The sequence below is a fragment of the Silene latifolia genome, chromosome 9 (assembly GCF_048544455.1).
Source record: "Silene latifolia isolate original U9 population chromosome 9, ASM4854445v1, whole genome shotgun sequence".
Lineage (NCBI taxonomy): Eukaryota > Viridiplantae > Streptophyta > Magnoliopsida > Caryophyllales > Caryophyllaceae > Silene > Silene latifolia.
The window spans coordinates 7,893,086-7,907,555 of NC_133534.1; the positions used below are offsets into that span (position 1 = coordinate 7,893,086).

At 37.1% G+C, this 14,470-nt stretch overlaps 1 long non-coding RNA gene across 3 annotated transcripts; it reads left to right on the forward strand.

The window, feature by feature from the left end:
• Window positions 1–5,100: 5,100 nt before the first annotated feature.
• On the forward strand, window positions 5,101–14,063 carry LOC141602387 (uncharacterized). Of its 3 annotated transcripts, XR_012524421.1 has the most exons (4): window positions 5,101–5,493; window positions 5,591–5,698; window positions 11,810–11,917; window positions 13,698–14,063. It is a non-coding gene; the product is annotated as an uncharacterized LOC141602387 (long non-coding RNA). The 3 variants fall into 3 exon arrangements; XR_012524423.1 differs by lacking the exons at window positions 11,810–11,917; window positions 13,698–14,063 and adding an exon at window positions 7,472–7,888 and having other exon boundaries at window positions 5,305–5,493; XR_012524422.1 differs by lacking the exons at window positions 5,101–5,493; window positions 5,591–5,698 and adding an exon at window positions 11,524–11,712.
• The last annotated feature ends 407 nt before the right edge of the window (window positions 14,064–14,470 follow it).

The window sequence follows — 14,470 nt, forward strand, 5'->3', positions numbered from 1 at the left end:
ACTCAGGAGCGGATTGAGCCACGGCCTTCTCCTGCTCTATAATATGAGCACCGGCCAGCTCGTTCCACTTCGCCAGCCTCTTGCACAACCTCGTGCCTTCCGCCACAAGCTGGGCAGGGGAAGCCTTCTGGGATGAAGTGTCAACGGTGACATTTTGATCACCAGCCTGCACAGGTTTCTTCCCCACTTGCTGTTCAGTGAGAGCGACGGCCGACAACGGTTGATCTACAAAAAACTCAGACAAAGCATCCATGTCAACGTTCATCGACATGCCAGAGAGCCTATCATCGGGAATGCCTAAAGAACCCCCTAAATCCGAGCCATGGGTTAGATCCGTACCAGTCTGGACCTTCTTAAATAAAGGGCCGGCTGAGTCCTTCTTCTCCCCTGCCTCGGTGACGGTGGTAGCAGGCATTGGTTTTTTTCTCTTCTTCGAAGGAGGAGGACCTTTTGCAACGGTGACCACCTGCTGCTTTTGGATCGCGGGGATAGAAGGCTGAGCCGGAGTTGACGCCGTCGCCGCCATAGACATCGTCTTCGGTTTACGGCGCGGCACGTTACCAGCTACCCGCGCCTGAGCCGCCGTCACGTCCAGCGCCTTCAACTTCTCCTCCATTAGTTCGTTGGGGGCCGGTCTACGATCACGCGAATCAGCCTTAGGATGCCGCTGAACAACCTTCCCGTCCTTGTCAAGCCCCAACTTCTTCAGGATCTCCACAGATAGATCCTGGCCAAACCGGTCTGCACGAAACCAGGCAAGAGTTAAATAAAAGAAGTAAAACAAAGCTCAAAAACAGAAGCATAAACAAGCAAAGATGGGCCTCACACCGGCCCTACTCACCCTGGTTGAGGGCCGGTATGAGGCCGACGTGGCAGAGCAGCTCATCCTGAAGAATGATCTGCGTCGAGGGCATCCATCCCTTCTCAGCCTCAAACAGCTGCATTGCCCGCTTCTAATCCTCATTAAGATAGACCCTGATGGCGTCCATCTTAAGCTTACTCCGGGAGACATACTTTTCACGCTCCCCCCGATTCTCGCACCGCAAATTGACGCGGCCCTGGAATGACCGGGGCAGTGGGTAATCCTCCGGCACCTCGACGTATACCCACCGCCCCTTCCAGTCCTTGCAAGACGTCAACTTGGAAACGGTAACGAAGCCCGCCTCCGTCTGTGTGACACCCTTAAATAACGCGATAAATTAACACCTAAAATCTACGGAAAAACTGGTAGGATATGTTTGTAATTGGTCCAACTATATAAAAACCTGTAATTTCAAAAAAATTTCTAAACCAATCACAACATTTCCAACATTCCCAAGAGGCGGGCGCCAAAACCTGCAATGCTAACGAACTAATTTACATGCCATAGCTAACGATAAGAAAATGTAATGATACAAACCCAAAATAGAAAAGGGAGACATATGTCCCTTCAAATTATATACAAAACCAAAAGTTAAAAGGTTTACTATAAGAATAGTCAAAACTAGGTCCAAGGTTCTCTTGCTCACTAGCTCGTCCGTGAACCCCAACTAAGCATCAAGTACCTGTCAATCGCATTTTATACAAACACGAAAGCCACAATTCAGTGGGGAGTAACTTCGAGTCCTCCCAGCCACGAATCGTCATATATAATGTAACATGTAATGAAACATGTAAACAACATGATAAATAATTCAATTATCAAGTATTCTAACATACGAACCCTAAATTGACCAAACTAGACTATCATGTGAAACATATAACAAGCAGTAATCCAAACTTTATCAATTGTAACCGGCTTACATCTCACCTATTACAATTCATAAAGTCACCATACAAGAAAGGGCAATATATCAAAGACAGGCATAAGTTCTTAGCACGGTCAATAGTCACTCTGTAACTCGAGTCTATACCACGAGGTAGGGAAGGTAATCGAACCGGTATCTTGGCTCAGCGGTTAATATTAATAAAACATGGCCAAGACACAACACAACCCTAGCCTAAAATAAAACATGGAGACCTAGACATGCGGATACACACCACCGCACCCAAGACCCACAATTTTTCTAAAACAAAGTGAGTACCCTAAGGAGTCCACCAAAGGGTTGGCTAGTACTTAAGCTGACCACTTACTATCAAAATAAGTAACGAGGTCATGCCCCAACTTGGATATAAATCCACTAGTCAGGAACACAAAGGCTATCAAGCAGTGAACATATACTCGTCAAAGACTATAAAGACCTATCTATGATGAAGGCCGAAATACTCACCTAGGACCTAGTCCCAGACTAGTCCCAGACTTGAATACTTTAGCCCACACCACACAAGACAAGTAAGACACCCACTTAACCATAAGAGGACAAAAAGTCCAACTTACCAACCTAAATGCTAACATTCTATCATGTGAAAGGCTATATAAATGTCTATTCAGCAGACAATCCAACAGTATCCTCAATAAGTATTCAATACCAATTTCCAATTCTAACAATTTTAACAATATTAAAGGCTTTAGGGGAATCTAGGGCCATTTCTACAATACAAGACACTATTAAATTCAATCAGCTATACATGTGAACTAAAGCTTGATAAATGGCCTAAAACAAGAAAAAGGCCGATTATCTAATTCATATAAAATTTCATCCAACCGAATTTTTACCCGCAACCCCAGCCCTGCGACAGGTACGGGTTAAATTGCGGCTGACCAATCACACAATTAACTGACATCGAATCAGTCAAAGGGACTAAGGCTCAGTTTTCGGCACAATCATCAAAACATTACAATTATCGCTATAAAATTCATTTTGAGCCTATTAATTACAATTTCATTTTGTAAACTATCCTAACATGTGATAACTATCAATATAACATATTTTTTTTTACCATTAACATAATTTTTAACTACTATTATGATTCATTTCCTAAATTTAACCATATGTCACTTGTTCTAATTATATCATTAACGAACCTAAAATGACGAAGAAAGCATGGAAAACCGCGAAACAAGCAACGGGCCGACCCGGCCAGCCGTGGCTGCCTGGGCTGCACGCGGCTCGCCGCCACCCTTACACCTCTTTTTTTCCATTTTTGTTCATTATAACACCGTCGAACACTAATTAATCGTTCCCAACACAACTATGTTAATTTAAACTAACAAAAGACATAAATTAAGCATGCATGCATCAAATTTTATCATGTGAAAATTACTACTCAAACAAAAATCACCAAACATACAAAAACAACAAAGATTGTGACGATTATTCGTCGAGTAACTCGAAATATGTTACCTTAAGCTAGAAAATGAGCAATTAGCACCTTAAAACCCAAACCCTAATATACACTAGCCGCTATCCTCGACAATATACGAGTCCCCAAACTCGTCTTCCAATTCTTCACCTAAATAAACAATAAAAACACAATATATAAGTATAAATACCGAAATTTACCAAAATTCGTCTTAAAACAACTTCAAGAAAACTGAAATTAAAACATACTAGGTTGTAGATCTCGACGAGAGGATTCCGAAAATGTAAACTTTGCGAAAATCCGAGTAGAAATGAGGGAGTTGTGTCGAAAATTAGCTTGATTTTAAGGTGAAATGGTGTTTTTTGGGTTTTGGGAATGATTTCACATAAAGAAGATGAAGAAAAAGAAAAAAATCAGAAAAAGATAGGGGAAGGGGGAGTGTCCGCGTGAAAGGGAAAGGAGGAAAGGAAAAGAGCGGGTTTGAGTCGGGATTTTACGAGTCGGTTTTGGCTCGTTTCGATAATAATTAGAACCGTTGGTCAAATACAAATTCCGACAAGACCAAAGTTCTTAAACACGAGATTACAAGAAAATTGAGTATTCATACGACCCATTTCCAAAATCGTTTACCCAATGTTCAAAAGAATTGTCATTTTTCCCCCCGATACGCCCTTATTTCGAAATAAAAAGTTTTACACGGTTTAAACTATTTTTAAACATTTCGAAACTATCAAAATAAATATTTTTCTTCAAAATATAATAAAATTATATTTCTTTGAATTATTTTTACTTTAAATACTTAAATATCAAATTTTATTTGATTAATAAATTATTTTCGAAATATATTAACGGTCCGAAATTACGGGGCGTTACAATCACCCCTCCTTTTAAAAAGTTTCGTCCTCGAAACTCAGAAGGAGAAATCATAGTATACAACATCTTAATAATATAATTATAAGAAAATATAGGTATCTTTTCAATGAAACGGTGATACTCTTGTTGATCAGACAAGAACATCCATATTCATATCAAGATATAAAAATATTTCTACACCAATAAATGAGAAAACCCATTATCGGGACGTCGCCAACAACGAGATTTAACATTCACTAATGTTAAAACCATTGAAAATCATAAAAGCATTTTCAAACTTTTAGTTTAAAGTTCTATAATAAGAATAATATCTTTACTAATTATGATTAAATAAGGCTTAGTAACTCGGAAAAAGAGTAAGAAAAGGAATACCTTACGAGAATAATTCAGGATATTTAGCTAACATAGAAGCTTCAGTCTCCCAAGTCTCTTCTTCGACATTTCCACAACGCCAAAGAACACGGACTAAAGGTACAACTTTGCTCCTAATTTGCTTATTGGCTTTTTCAAGAATCCGAATTGGCCTTTCTTCAACCACCAAGTTAGGCTCCAATTCAAGAATCTCTTCTTGGATGATATGGCTAGGGTCACTAATGTACTTCCTCAATTGAGAAACATGGAAGACATTGTGAACCTTGCTCAGATTTGGAGGCAATTCTAAACGATAAGCAACAGGACCAATCTTTTCAATCACCCGGAAAGGTCCAATATATTTAGGGCTCAGCTTCCCTTTAACACCAAATCGTTTCACCCCTTTCATAGGTGACACTTTAAGGAATACTTGATTGTAACGCCCGTAAATTTCGGACCGTTAATATATTTCGAAAATAATTAATTAATCAAGTAAAATTTGACAATAATGTATTTAAAGTAAAAATAATTCAAAGAAATATAATTTTATTATATTTTGAAGAAAAGTATTTATTTTGATAGTTTTGAAATGTTTAAAAATAGTTTAAACCGTGTAAAATCTTTTATTTCGAAATAAGGGCGTATCGGGGGAAAATGACAATTCGTTTGAACGTTGGGTAAACGAATTTGGAAATGGGTCATGTGAATACTCAATTTTATTGTAATCTCGTGTTTAAAGACTTTGGACTTGACGGAATTTGCGTTTGACTTACGGATTTAATTATTATTGAAACGAGTCAAAACCGACTCGTTAAAAATCCCGACTAAAAATCCCGCACGTACTTTGTCCTCCTTTCTTCTTTCACGCGTGACAGCCCCTCCCCTTTCCTTTTATTTTTCTGAAATCTTTGGTGTTCATCCTCTAAAAACACCAAAACCCCATTTTCATACACATTCAAGCTCAAAATCGTCATAAAATCTTCGTTTCTTGTCCGTTTTTCGCATAATTTACCTTTCCGGAATCCCCTCGCCACGATCTACGACTTAGTATGTTCTAATTTCAATTTTCATTAAGTTCTTTTAAGACCAAATTTCGGTGATTTCGGTTTTGTGCTTAATTTTTGTGTTTTTATTGTTTAATTAGGTGAAGGATTGGAAGACGAGTTCGGGGACTCGTATATTGTAGAGGATAGCGGTTAGTTGTGGTTAGGGTTTCGGTTTTGAGGATTAATTGCTCATTTTCTAGCTTAAGGTAACATATTTCGAGCTACTCGACGAATTATCGTCACATGTTTTTGATTTTTGTATGTTTGGTGAATTTTTGTTTGGGTAGTAATTTTTCACATGTTAAACTTAGTTGCATGCAAGCTTAATTTGTGCCTTTTGGTAGTTTAAATTATCAAAATTGAATTGGGGACGATTAATTAATTTTCAGACGGTCTTATAATGTATAAAAATGAAAAAAAAAGAGGAGAAATGGTCCTAAGAAGCCCGTGCAGCCGTGGCAGCCCGTGGTAGGCCCATGGCTAGCCATGGTTGGCCCGGGTCGGTCCGTGCTTGTTTCGCGGGTTTTCGTGAAATCTTGGTCTTTCCGGGTTAATGAATATTAGAATAGTATAAGTAACAAAAGGATAGTAATTTGAATTGAAGCATACTAGTAACAAATATTATGTTAACGGAAAAATTGTGCTTATATTAATAGTTATCACATGTTAGGATAGTTTACAAAATGAAATTGTAATTAATAGGCTCAAAATGAATTTTATAGCTATAATTGTAATGCTTTGTTGATTGTGCCAAAATCGAGCCTTAGTCCCTTTGATCGATGCGATGTCGATTAATTGAGTGATTGGTCACCGCAATTTGACCCGCACTGCCGCAGATGGGGTTGCGGGTAAAAATTCGGTTGAATGAATTAGATAATCGGCCTTTTTCTTGTTTTAGGCCATTTATTATATCTCTATTTCACATGTGTAATTAATTGAATTTAAATAGCTTCTTATTTAGTTAGTTGAATTTTAATAGCTTCTTATTTTGTAGAAATGGCCCTAGTTTCCCCTAAAGCCTTTTATATTGTTATAATTGCTAGGATTGGAAATTTGTATTGAATACTTATTGAGGAACTGTTGGGATTGTATCTTTGTAAATAGACATTTATATAGCTTTCACATGATAGAATGTTAGAATTTATGTTGGTAAGTAGGACTTTTTGCCCTCTTAAGGTTAAGTGGGTGTCTTACTTGACTTATGTGGTGAGTTTTGGGTGGTGTGGGCTAAAATATTCAAGTGGGACTAGCGTGACTAGGTCCTAGGTGAGTATTTCGGCCTTCATCATAGATAGGTCTTTATAGTCTCTGACGAGTATATGTTCACCGCTTGATAGCCTTTGTGTTCCTGACTAGTGGATGTTTATCCAAGTTGGGGCATGACCTCAGGTACTAATTTTGATAGTATGGGGTCAGCTTAAGTACTAGCCGACCCTTCGGTGGTGTCCTTAGGGTACTCACTTCACGTTGTTTTAAAAAAAAGTTGTGAGTCTTGGGTGCGGTGGTGTGTATCCGCATGTCTAGGTCTCCGCAGATTTTAGGCTAGGGTTGTGTTGTGTCTTGGCCATGTTTTCTTAATAGTAAATCCGAGCCAAGATACCGGTTCGATTACCTTCCCTACCTCGTGGTATAGACTTGAGTTACAAAGTGACTATTGACCGTACTAAGAACTTATGCCTGTCTTTGATATATTGCCCTTTCTTGTATGGTGATTTTATGAATCTGTAATAGGTGAGATGTAAGCGGTTGATTCTGATTGATAAAGTTTGGATTACTATTTGTTATCCGATTCACATGATAGTTTAGTTTGGTCGGTTTAGGGGTCATTTGTTAGAATACATGATAAGTAAATGGTTTATCAAATTGTTTACATGTTACATTACATGTTACATTAATTTTGACGATTCGTGGCTGGGAGGACTCGAAGTTACTCCCCACTGAATTGTGGCTTTCGTGTTTGTATAAAATGCGATTGACAGGTTGTTGATGCTTAGTTGGGGGTCACAGACGGCTAGTGAGCAAGGAACCTTGGACCTAGTTTTGGCTATTCTATTAGTAAACCTTTTATACTTTTGGTTTGTATATAATTTGAAGGGACATATGTCTCCCTTTCTATTTTTGGTTTGTATCTTTATATTTCCGCGTCTTAAGCTATGTATGTAAATTAGTTTATCAGTTGTTGCAGGGTTTTTGACACTCTTCTTGAGTTGGAATTTTTTGTGAATGGTTTAGTTAGAAAATTTTTGAAATTGCAGGTTTTTGGACTAGTTGAACCATTTACAAACATATCCTACCAGTTTTTCTGTAGAAATTACGCATTTAAGTAATTAGATAACGCTAAATATCAAGGGTGTCACAGTTGGTATCAGAGCCTATTGCTCTCGACGCACGTTTGTGCACCCCATTTAGAATCACTTGACCTTTAAAATAATAAACTTGAGAGAAGGGTAGGATGGGTAGAATTAGGATTTTATGTGGTAGTCTGTTTGTGATTGCTAGTTGTTAGGTACTAATTGATTTTTTCTTTTGTAAGATGGCTCTCCAATAGATGTAGATAATGCAAGCTTACCTTAGTCTTCCAATCTCGTTGTTTATTCGTATTTCAAATTCCTCTTCTCTTGCCTTGGTAACTACCTTTCAATTCTTTCTCCCGTTTCATCTTAGGTTCGTCTTCTTCTTATAATAAAGTCCATGTGGACACTTTCCTTTTATACCGCAGGATAGTTCCCTTGTCCAAGAGAACCCAGTTTTGAGAGAATGTAACTTTGGAGGGCGTGAACGAGTTGAGAAATTGATTGGTTAAGGTTTGAGTGGTATAGGAGAATATAACTTGGGATCCTTTGGTTAATCTTGTTAGTTGTGCTTAATGTGAGAGTTTAGTGAGTTGAGAAAATACCTTGGGATTTATGTCTATAGAGAGCTTGTTTGTTATAGATGATTCAGTATGGGTACTAACTTAGAACATAGGATGGAATGAACCTAAGCTACTCCATTTGAGAGTCTCGATATTTCTTGTGGAGAATTAAAGGTATGATAGTTAGCCCTAATCCTTGTGGGCCTTGAAAGGAATACAATAGGACATTGATGTTGATTAATGGATTGGTATTGTACTTCAGAATTAGTTAGTTGTTAAACCTTTTAAGTTGACCAAATCTAGTATAGAGTAGCCCTTGTTGACCTTATAAAACATATCTGAATTTGGGAATTTTGGTGGAATGTTGTTCGATATAGTTCGTGAGTTCAAGGATGTGATTCCAATTTATGGTATCGGAAACTAGAAGTATTAAGTGGTGAGATGATGGAGTAAACAAGCCAGGGTACCTGGAGATGACATAGTAAGTGAAGTTCAATGACGAGAATTGTAAAGGAGATACTTTGGGACATGGGTGGTAACAAATGAATTTGTGTGGTGAATTGATTTTGGCTCTTAGAATCAATTGAGTTGAGGAATACTTACCATTGTGGAATCCTTGTTAGTCCTACGATGTAGTAGACATTTAGGGCTTTGTTGAGCACCTTAGTGAAGTAACCTTATCATATCGATCATAAGCTTTGATGAGTGTTTAGTAAGCGGTAACCCTTTCATTGTGCCGCTTCTATTCTCCTTTCCTTCTCTTTAACGATCGTTGAACCTTGTCTTTATGCTAAATTTTACGTATCTTCTTCTTTCCCGAGATATCTTCTTAACTCGAATACCTCTTATTTTTGTCAACCGTTATCTTTACGGTCTGACTCCTTAGTTTCCTAACTTGTCAGATGCATGCACCCTTCAGAAATGTTTTTCATTTCTATTCCGTTATCACTCCTTACCTCCTTAGTATAATTGGTACCCTGTTGACCATGTTTACAGAGTTTGTAAGATGTGATTTGAGGATATAGGTTTGACTAAGTAGCCGAGTTTGGGTTGGGCTTCCATAATCATTTTGGATATGAGGGTTTGATAGTGTATATGTTATCATGTGGGAAATGTTAAATGTGGGATTATTTGTTGGTTTTAGAGGGTGATATTGATTACTACTTGAAGTATGTTATGAGAGTGAGAGTAAGCTACATTGTTGGGAAGTCTTAGCACTTGTTTTGGTAACTAGAAAGGGTAATGGTATGGATGACACCAATTGTTAGGCTAAGGAACCTAATTTCAATTTATGGTTTTAGAAACTCTGAGGTGATAAAGTGTTGTTACAATTATGACCTTGTACCTTGAGAATTTGATGGTAAGTAAGTTTAGGATATCAAATTTGAAAGAATACTCCTTGGGGATGTTGATGACCAGAATGGTTTGGTGATGTGATTTGGCATTCTAGTTGACTCTTGAGAGTTCTTGAGTTTAGAGAGACTTAGTGTTGAGAAGAATTTGTTAATCCTATAGTTTTATAGACCTTGAGGTCGCATTGAGTGCTTGAGATGATGAGACAATGTTGGAGCTGGGTGTAGTTCTGCTTTTGAGAATCCTTAATAAGTAAAAGGATAGAGAAACTTGAGATCCTATTGATTTTTCATAATTTGAGGTTGGTATGTTACTACCTTGTTTTGAAATGAGAACCTTGTGGAATTTTTGAGGAACCTTCTCTTGGAGTTTAGAGCATGGTATTGGGACTCTTGATTGAAGGTTTACTTTTTGAGGAACCCATAGTTGACACTAGTGGGATACAAATACAGCTTTGTTGGAAGTCTTGACCTTAGGCTTGTGAAAATCGTTTCGGGATGTTTGAGAATTTGGAGCGTTGAGATCACACTTATAGTGAAATATCTTGTTCCAGGGAATATGATAGGAAGAGGTAACATAAGCGATTGAGGAAACCCTTGGGAGTGATGTGGTTATGAGTTTGGTAGTTAGGAAGTTTTCGGAGCCGTTTTGAGTGATGTTGTTATTTGAGATAAGAGTGTCTGGTGTTTCCTTGGTGTCTAATCTCCATTCTTCCTTGATCAAGAGCGTTACCGCTCATATCTCTCTTCCTTACATTATCATACTCCTCTCGTAAGTTTGATGTTGGTAATCTATGAAACTCTATCTTTGACATCCTTGTAATTTTGACTTCAATTCTTACCCCATGAAATTCATTATAGCTCTTTTTGATTAGTTAAATTTGAATCATCTTAATATACTTTGTTTTATATGCTATCTAAGTTATTTTCGTGTTGTACAACTTCTAAATTTTCAAGCCACCAGTTTCAATTCATTCATAAAAGTTTAAGTCACTTCTGCAAACCTAACCTATTTTTAAAGATTTGAAAATGAAATTTTGATTTATTTCCATAAGGTATTCTTTTTCTTACTTTTTCCGAGTTACTAAGCCATATTTAATCATAATTAGTAAAGATATTATTCTTATTATAGAATTTTAAACTAAAAGTTTGAAAATGCTTTCATGATTTTCAATGGTTTTAACATTAGTGAATGTTAAATCTCGTTGTTGGAGACGTCCCAATAATGGATTTTCTCATTTATTGGTGTAGAAATATTTTTATATCTTGATATGAATATGGATGTTCTTGTCTGATCAACAAGAGTATCACCGTTTCATTGAAAAGATACCTATATTTTCTTATAACTATAATTTCTCCTTCTAAGTTTCGAGGGCGAAACTTTTTAAAAGGAGGGTGATTGTAACGCCTAAGTAAATTTCGGACCGTTAATATATTTTGAAAATAATTAATTAATCAAGTAAAATTTGACAATAATGTATTTAAAGTAAAAATAATTCAAAGAAATATAATTTTATTATATTTTGAAGAAAAGTATTTATTTTGATAGTTTTGAAATGTTTAAAAATAGTTTAAACCGTGTAAAATCTTTTATTTCGAAATAAGGGCGTATCGGGGGAAAATGACAATTCGTTTGAACGTTGGGTAAACGAATTTGGAAATGGGTCATGTGAATACTCAATTTTATTGTAATCTCGTGTTTAAAGACTTTGGACTTGACGGAATTTGCGTTTGACTTACGGATTTAATTATTATTGAAACGAGTCAAAACCGACTCGTTAAAAATCCCGACTAAAAATCCCGCACGTACTTTGTCCTCCTTTCTTCTTTCACGCGTGACAGCCCCTCCCCTTTCCTTTTATTTTTCTGAAATCTTTGGTGTTCATCCTCTAAAAACACCAAAACCCCATTTTCATACACATTCAAGCTCAAAATCGTCATAAAATCTTCGTTTCTTGTCCGTTTTTCGCATAATTTACCTTTCCGGAATCCCCTCGCCACGATCTACGACTTAGTATGTTCTAATTTCAATTTTCATTAAGTTCTTTTAAGACCAAATTTCGGTGATTTCGGTTTTGTGCTTAATTTTTGTGTTTTTATTGTTTAATTAGGTGAAGGATTGGAAGACGAGTTCGGGGACTCGTATATTGTAGAGGATAGCGGTTAGTTGTGGTTAGGGTTTCGGTTTTGAGGATTAATTGCTCATTTTCTAGCTTAAGGTAACATATTTCGAGCTACTCGACGAATTATCGTCACATGTTTTTGATTTTTGTATGTTTGGTGAATTTTTGTTTGGGTAGTAATTTTTCACATGTTAAACTTAGTTGCATGCAAGCTTAATTTGTGCCTTTTGGTAGTTTAAATTATCAAAATTGAATTGGGGACGATTAATTAATTTTCAGACGGTCTTATAATGTATAAAAATGAAAAAAAAAGAGGAGAAATGGTCCGCAGCAAGAAGTGAGCAGGGCAGTGTGGCAGCCCGTGGTAGGCCCATGGCTAGCCATGGTTGGCCCGGTCGGTCCGTGCTTGTTTTTGCGGGTTTTCGTGAAATCTTGGTCTTTTAGGGTTAATGAATATTAGAATAGTATAAGTAACAAAAGGATAGTAATTTGAATTGAAGCATACTAGTAACAAATATTATGTTAACGGAAAAATTGTGCTTATATTAATAGTTATCACATGTTAGGATAGTTTACAAAATGAAATTGTAATTAATAGGCTCAAAATGAATTTTATAGCTATAATTGTAATGCTTTGTTGATTGTGCCGAAAACTGAGCCTTAGTCCCTTTGACTGATGCGATGTCAGTTAATTGAGTGATTGGTCACCGCAATTTGACCCGCACTGCCGCAGGACCGGGGTTGCGGGTAAAAATTCGGTTGAATGAATTAGATAATCGGCCTTTTTCTTGTTTTAGGCCATTTATTATATCTCTATTTCACATGTGTAATTAATTGAATTTAAATAGCTTCTTATTTAGTTAGTTGAATTTTAATAGCTTCTTATTTTGTAGAAATGGCCCTAGTTTCCCCTAAAGCCTTTTATATTGTTATAATTGCTAGGATTGGAAATTTGTATTGAATACTTATTGAGGAACTGTTGGGATTGTATCTTTGTAAATAGACATTTATATAGCTTTCACATGATAGAATGTTAGAATTTATGTTGGTAAGTAGGACTTTTTGCCCTCTTAAGGTTAAGTGGGTGTCTTACTTGACTTATGTGGTGAGTTTTGGGTGGTGTGGGCTAAAATATTCAAGCTGGGACTAGCTGTGACTAGGTCCTAGGTGAGTATTTCGGCCTTCATCATAGATAGGTCTTTATAGTCTCTGACGAGTATATGTTCACTGCTTGATAGCCTTTGTGTTCCTGACTAGTGGATGTTTATCCAAGTTGGGGCATGACCTCAGGTACTAATTTTGATAGTATGGGGTCAGCTTAAGTACTAGCCGACCCTTCGGTGGTGTCCTTAGGGTACTCACTTCACGTTGTTTTAAAAAAAGTTGTGAGTCTTGGGTGCGGTGGTGTGTATCCGCATGTCTAGGTCTCTGCAGATTTTAGGCTAGGGTTGTGTTGTGTCTTGGCCATGTTTTCTTAATAGTAAATTTGAGCCAAGATACCGGTTCGATTACCTTCCCTACCTCGTGGTATAGACTTGAGTTACAAAGTGACTATTGACCGTACTAAGAACTTATGCCTGTCTTTGATATATTGCCCTTTCTTGTATGGTGATTTTATGAATCGTAATAGGTGAGATGTAAGCGGGATTCTGATTGATAAAGTTTGGATTACTATTTGTTATCTGATTCACATGATAGTTTAGTTTGGTCAGTTTAGGGGTCATTTGTTAGAATACATGATAAGTAAATGGTTTATCAAATTGTTTACATGTTACATTACATGTTACATTAATTTTGACGATTCGTGGCTGGGAGGACTCGAAGTTACTCCCCACTGAATTGTGGCTTTCGTGTTTGTATAAAATGCGATTGACAGGTTGTTGATGCTTAGTTGGGGGTCACAGACGGCTAGTGAGCAAGGAACCTTGGACCTAGTTTTGGCTATTCTATTAGTAAACCTTTTATACTTTTGGTTTGTATATAATTTGAAGGGACATATGTCTCCCTTTCTATTTTTGGTTTGTATCTTTATATTTCCGCGTCTTAAGCTATGTATGTAAATTAGTTTATCAGTTGTTGCAGGGTTTTTGACACTCTTCTTGAGTTGGAATTTTTTGTGAATGGTTTAGTTAGAAAATTTTTGAAATTGCAGGTTTTTGGACTAGTTGAACCATTTACAAACATATCCTACCAGTTTTTCTGTAGAAATTACGCATTTAAGTAATTAGATAACGCTAAATATCAAGGGTGTCACATGATCATCAACCTCAAAGGAAAGTGGTCGACGACGGACATCAGCATATGATTTTTGACGGTCCTGAGCGGCCTTCATCCGCTCCCGAATGATTTTAACTTGTTCAATGGACTCGGTCACCAAATCAGGTCCTAACATTGGAACATTTTGGGTTTGATCCCAACAGACTGGAGTACAGCATTTTCGACCATACAGAGCTTCATATGGTGCCATATTAATGGAGGCTTGATAGTTGTTGTTGTAAGAAAACTCAACCAGAGGTAAACATTTCTCCCAAGAAGTTTGGAAATCTAAAGCACATGCACGAAGAAGATCCTCTAAGGTTTGAATTGTTCTCTCAGTTTGACCATCAGTGGCGGCGTGAAAAGCAGTGCTCATCAATAGTTTACTACCTA